Source organism: Hippocampus guttulatus, chromosome 16, assembly GCF_054856545.1.
Source record: "Hippocampus guttulatus isolate MCC_2025c chromosome 16, RoL_Hgut_1.0, whole genome shotgun sequence".
Taxonomy (NCBI): Eukaryota; Metazoa; Chordata; class Actinopteri; order Syngnathiformes; family Syngnathidae; genus Hippocampus; species Hippocampus guttulatus.
In genome coordinates, this window is record NC_141276.1 from 7,601,213 (window position 1) to 7,607,146 (window position 5,934).

The window sequence follows — 5,934 nt, forward strand, 5'->3', positions numbered from 1 at the left end:
GCCGACATGACGAAAACTGTGTCACTTCCTGGATCATTCATTGCATGAAGGCCGCGCAAGAAATGAATGTCAACTTGATTGTGGTGTTTATAACTCTCTTTGCCTGCGTCGGTGGAGATCCAGGTAGACTAAAAGAATTAGGTTTTTGCATGCTTTTAGTATTTGCTGACAACTAAGGAGAAAAGTTGTTCCACACAGATTGTGAGCGTCGACGAGTCTTCTCGAAGGATATTAAAATCAAGGATGGCTTCAACTACCCACTTCCTCATGCCAGAGATCACATCTACATTTCTCAGAATGGGGTATTTGAATTTCAAACTTGATTGTTCTGTGGCTTTTTTTTCCTATCTGAAACTCAACTACAGGTCTGAGGATTTCACGGAAATGTTCGTTTCCGGTAGCGTGCCGTTTCTATGAGATCATTTGTGCGGTACCAAAAAATCCTTCCCCATAAAAATCACTGCGCACGAGTTGACCGTATGCGATAGAATCTCTCCTGTGTGATCAACGCGATTTCACTCTGTCTGTATGTTTTTAGGGTGTGGTAAGAGTATTTTTCTTCGATTCTATTTTGGTTTCGGTTTAATTGGTGGTGGGGGGTGGGCAGGAAATGCCCACTTCTTTGGATTTTCTTTTCGAATCATTCGAAGAAGTGCGTATCACCAAGCTCACCCGTGACGCATGCACAAAACACGAAAGAGAAATACGACGGGAGGCACGATTCTGAAGCAAGTACTTGAAGTTGGTCATTGGCTCTAAAGGCTAATTGCTATGAAAATTATTATGAAACAGTCTTAGTTATTCTATAATTTATTAGGTGTACACACGGTAACTTTATGAATAAAACATTTTTATATTGAACTTTTTCTGTGTGCCACAGGGGGATATATTCTGAGATCCCCGTATTTTGTGCGATTAAGTTTTGGTTATTTCTATTATAATAAATATACTGTGTTATACAACATTTGCATCAGTTAAATGTGGATTTTTTTAAATATACATTTCATCACGTTTTAAAATGTAGTTCATCATTGAGCTGCTGATTGAAAGTAGTCATCAACATTTACATAATAAGCACAACTAGTGTAGGGTATTGACTGCTTTGACATGGTGCTGTTTTCTGTATTTTGAGCAGTCTAACAACTTCTGCACTGTGTTTAACAAGCACGTGTGGAATCATTCAATTGCGGATTTTGTTTCTACATCGTATGTTTTAAAAAACAGAATGATTGTGCTGTTGTTCGAAACTAGTTTTTGGTACATTAATGATTACCAGTAATTTAATCTTTGCAGTGTGAGACTGGAAATAAAATACTCCGATTTTGTGGTATGCTGTATTCATGATGCCATATGAGTACAACATATTTTGATCCATTTATTTTGTTGAACAAACCTGGAGTACACGTCTGCTGATGTAATTATGATCATGGTTAATGCATAGTTTTCAAACATTTACCCTTATTATACATTTGAGTATCAGAATTCTTGATTATGAATATCAGTCAAAATAGAAAAATGGGTTCCCACGATGAACGTTTACGGAACCCCAAATTAGTTAAAGTGGTTTCCCATTGGGTGATCTAACGGAACCGAAAAAAACAGCTTCTTTTCATTTCTGAAATCCTCAGGCCTGCAACTAGTTCTTCATGCTCACACTGCAACCGGTTTCTGTTCACGTTGTCTCCTAACAGACAAACCTTGCTCACGGCAACTTGACAGCAGTTCCACCCACGTTTAACTTCACTGATGACGTCATACGAATGAATGCCACTTCCATTGTCACAAAACACTTCGTGGACATCAAAATAGAGTACAAGCATCGTAATGTAAATTCTGTTCTTTCCATAATGTGTTATAAACCCGACTCTGTGTGATTCCACCATGATCAATTGTACTTTCTTTTCCAACTATTTCAGAAGAGTGGTGCATTTATGTGCTGTGTGCTCTATGAAACTCATGGTAAGATCGCAAGAAACCGTTACATGTGTATGAGTGTGTCTGCGTGTGTTTTTGTTTTGTTTTTAGGGATAGGCACAATGCCTAATTAAGCGGTTAATAATTGCTGTGATTTGCTGGGCTGTGTGTAATTCAATTCATTCGCGCATAGGAAGCTACTGCAGTCTCAATTCGTTTTTCTGTTTGTCGAAAAACGCGTCGTCTGCTGTTGGAAACTCGATCCAGGCAGACTTCCTCGAGGCAGCATGATCTGAAACTGGCACCGAGACAGTAGTTCAGAACGTTCAGACAGAATGTCCTCTTAAATCAGCGTCACATCTTTAATTTTGGATAACATCTACTGGACATTCAACGCGCACTGCATACAGGCGGCCGTTAGCCACGGCTGCAACGATAGTACCAATTTAATCTGAGCGGCAAAGTTGTCAAACATGAAATGCTACACCCGTTTCATGCGTTTATTCCCTGACAACCGGGCGAGAACTGTGACTTTGGCAGTGGCTGTCTAATGAAATCGTCCGCATATGAAATCACCGCTACATACAGTACGTTAAACCTTGATTTATCTCAAGCAGTGTTCAAATCCTTTGTAAGGTTTGGTCCTCACTGAAGTTCATTTGGCCAATGAAACAATCAGCGCAATGCTGGGGCCTGCGTGTGGCAGCCGGCGGATTGACTGTGCAAATATGAGGGCGCACACGAGCAAATTATTGACACAAGTCACTCCTTCTAAAACAACAGTCTGTAATACACTAGTTCTGTCGTGCCGCGTGAAGTTTTGGAATACCGTATTTCCCGCACTAAAAGGCACACCTAAAAGCCTTCCATTTTCTTAAAAGCTTACAGAGCGCCTTAAAATCCGATGACCGTATGGTCATTATGGTAATATTTCGACGCCAAAATGGCCCCTTGCTCGAGACATGCTGACAACGCAGAGTTCAAACTACGCAGTTGAACATGGAAATAGCGCAGCGACAAGAGAGTTCATCGATAACGAGTCAATGTTATAACTTGCTGTTGGTTAAGTGAACTATGTCGCTGCTTTATTCAAAGAGTTTTACTGACATCTGGTCGTTCTGTTGGGAGTTTCATTGAGCGTAGCTCCATCTAGTGGATGCATTTTAGATTGCGTCTTATAATGCAGTGCGCCCAATGTATGAAAGAAATTACAAAATTAATTGAGAAGGCCATTCATTGAAGGTGCGCCTCATAATCCAGTGCACCTTTTAGTGTGGAAAATACGGTAGTCATAATTTAAGGTCGATAATTGCCATTAAATGCGGCCAGAAGGGACGATTGTTCATAAGATCATTTTCATGATATGCTACTGTCAAGTCAAAGAATTTTTTTTAACTGCAAACTCCAACTTCAATGCCTTTTCTCATGCAGAGGGGCCCGATGAGAGTGAGCCAATGAACATCACCAGCAGCTTTCCCAACAACAATGAGAGACCTCGACTTCGTGAGCATCTAAAGCAGGGGGGTCAAACTAATTTTTGTCGCGGGCCACATTAAAGTGTCCGTTTTCCTTGGCGGGCTGTTATGACTGTGAAAGCATTTAAAGAAGTCAAGAATAATGGTTGATTCAACGATTATTTCAGTTACTGTAATGAGGGATTTGGTAACAAGAAAATGCTGACAATATCACTCTTATTTATTTCATATGAGAAGTTAAAATTTTGGTCCAGAATTTAGCAATCATGGTAGAAGTTGACATGTTTGATTTGCTTTCGCGGGCCACATAAAATGATGTGGTGGGCCAGATCTGGCCCCGGGGCCTTGAGTTTGACACCTGTGATCGAAAGGATTAACTCAATTCTTGTATCATTCATGAGAGCTGCTGAAATTCTTACTTGCTCATTGTCGGTAAGTGATGAATTGTGTTCATTTATTTCCGACACTCTTTGATATTCGTTCGTTAGCATATGTCTTGGATGCGCTGCTTCCAGTTGTTTGTGGGTTCATTTGTTTTCATCCAATCGGATTTAAGCTTCTTATGTTGCCATGTAAATGCACATTTTAAGGTAGGCCTCAGCATGGAAGTAGGAGTACATAACATCTACTGCACATGCAATTCACATAGGAATCAGGGTCATCCTTGCTGTGGTGCTTTGGCTCGTCGTCGTCGTCGTCTACATATGTGCGTTCCTTTGGAAGAGGACCGCACAGATGAGGTGATATGAATCTTCTCCACCCACTGATTCAAGTCACATGTTGTTAAGATGACCCACGAGTCAGTAATGTTTCCTCTTAACAACAGGGACCACAACGGAGATGGAACACCTGCTGATTGTTGCTTCATTCGTGGGCAACTTCCCACCCCGTGTCCTCGGTGAGCTCACATTTTCATAATGTACTGTAATCTCTGAGATCTTTACTACGAAAAAGACACCAAAAAACCCCACTGCAAAAGTGAGGGTATGGTCAAGCTGAATTTGTGTATGACCTTGATGTCTCTATTGTTTCCACGTGCGTTTACAGGGCTGATGGCCGAGATTGGGTTTGAGTCATTTCTTCTGTGCCAGTAAGTAAATTCTTTTCGTCTTTACATATTTAACTATTGTATCGAATTCAAATTAATTGAAAATTTGTCATTTCATTTTGTTGCTGCAGTGCATTGCCGTGGAGTCAATGCCTGGCTTGAATAACGAAAGGAAAACGCCTACAGAGATCTCAAAGAATTTCTTTAAAATGTTATAATAATAATAAGAAGAAGAATCAACATTATTATATTATATTAGTCTAAATACCTATGTGATGTATTCTAAATACCTATGTGATGGACACATAAACTGCCTTTCGTGCTGTGTGCTATTGATATACAGTATCGTCGACCAAAGAAGTACTTTATGCACAACTCTACATTTGCAGTGCTTTTAAATTAGCTTTATGGGCGCCATTTGGCTCATGTGATACAGTGAAACTCCTCTCCAACGAAACTTACAAGTGCGGAAATAGCACCTAGTATGAAAAAAATCTCCATGCATTAAAGCCATTCACTCTTTTCCGGTGACCCCCTACAACGAAAAGTCCCCCCTGTTGCATAATACGACATCTTTTTCTCCACCCTTGCCTTGCAATGAGGTTCACTACAACGAAAACAAGCCTTCCGCAAAAGTCTAATCCAACCTCAGCCTGCCACAGCCACTGCGACTGCTTAGCTTGGAAACGGCAACAGCAACCACCACACTGCTTTACAGGAAGTGTTTGTTATTGTTACACGTGGTTAGAAATTTCACGAGTAGTTTCAGACACATCACGAACGTTGCATTGCTTGGTATAAAATGGCGACAAAACGGACCTTTGCAGAGTTATCAGAAGGTGAATAGAGAACAAGTGTTAATGCGGTTGGAGAAGTCAAGGGACAGCCCACTACTCGTTTATGTTGTATTCAGTAAGACAAGTGGTTGATAATTCAATATCAATATGTATCATAATAGACACTCGATCAAGTTTGAAGATGCCTATGATCAAATGTTTAATCGAGAAAAAAAAAGTTTTTTCTTTAAGTTTCACCTGGTCTGTTTTGTTGTTCCTTTTGAAGGTAATTCTCACACATGTCAAAAATAAAAAATTCAATTCAATATTGTATGCAGACTTCTTGGGACAAATGACCAGCGGGGGCAACTACATGACACAGGGGGCAGTGAAAAAAAAAATCTGGATAAAATAAATCTTGTTTCATTGCATATTTACGTACAAATAGAAAACAATCTTGCGGAGAAACAAAACAAAAACATGCCCTTGGATTTTTATGCTTCAAATTTGCAACATTACTGACAGTGAGTGTGTTACCTTTTCTGTTGTGGCGATTTGAAAATGTGTCAGCGTTGACATGGCCTAATGTATGGCAGCCATTAACTTTTCACAACCGCACAAGGGAGAACGCGTGGGTTCAGATTACCGGTAGTTCAATAGTGTACCACTATCTCGTGGGATACGCTAGGGCCTGGATTTGTCAATGGATCTCTATTTTAAG

The 5,934-nt window shown here is 40.2% G+C and overlaps 1 long non-coding RNA gene across 1 annotated transcript; it reads left to right on the plus strand.

Annotated features, from left to right (window-relative positions):
• LOC147192850 (uncharacterized) lies at positions 1-5,539 on the plus strand. Its single transcript, XR_015103256.1, has 8 exons — positions 1-123; positions 199-302; positions 1,692-1,826; positions 1,917-1,959; positions 3,346-4,129; positions 4,216-4,287; positions 4,437-4,479; positions 4,569-5,539. It is a non-coding gene; the product is annotated as an uncharacterized LOC147192850 (long non-coding RNA).
• The last annotated feature ends 395 nt before the right edge of the window (positions 5,540-5,934 follow it).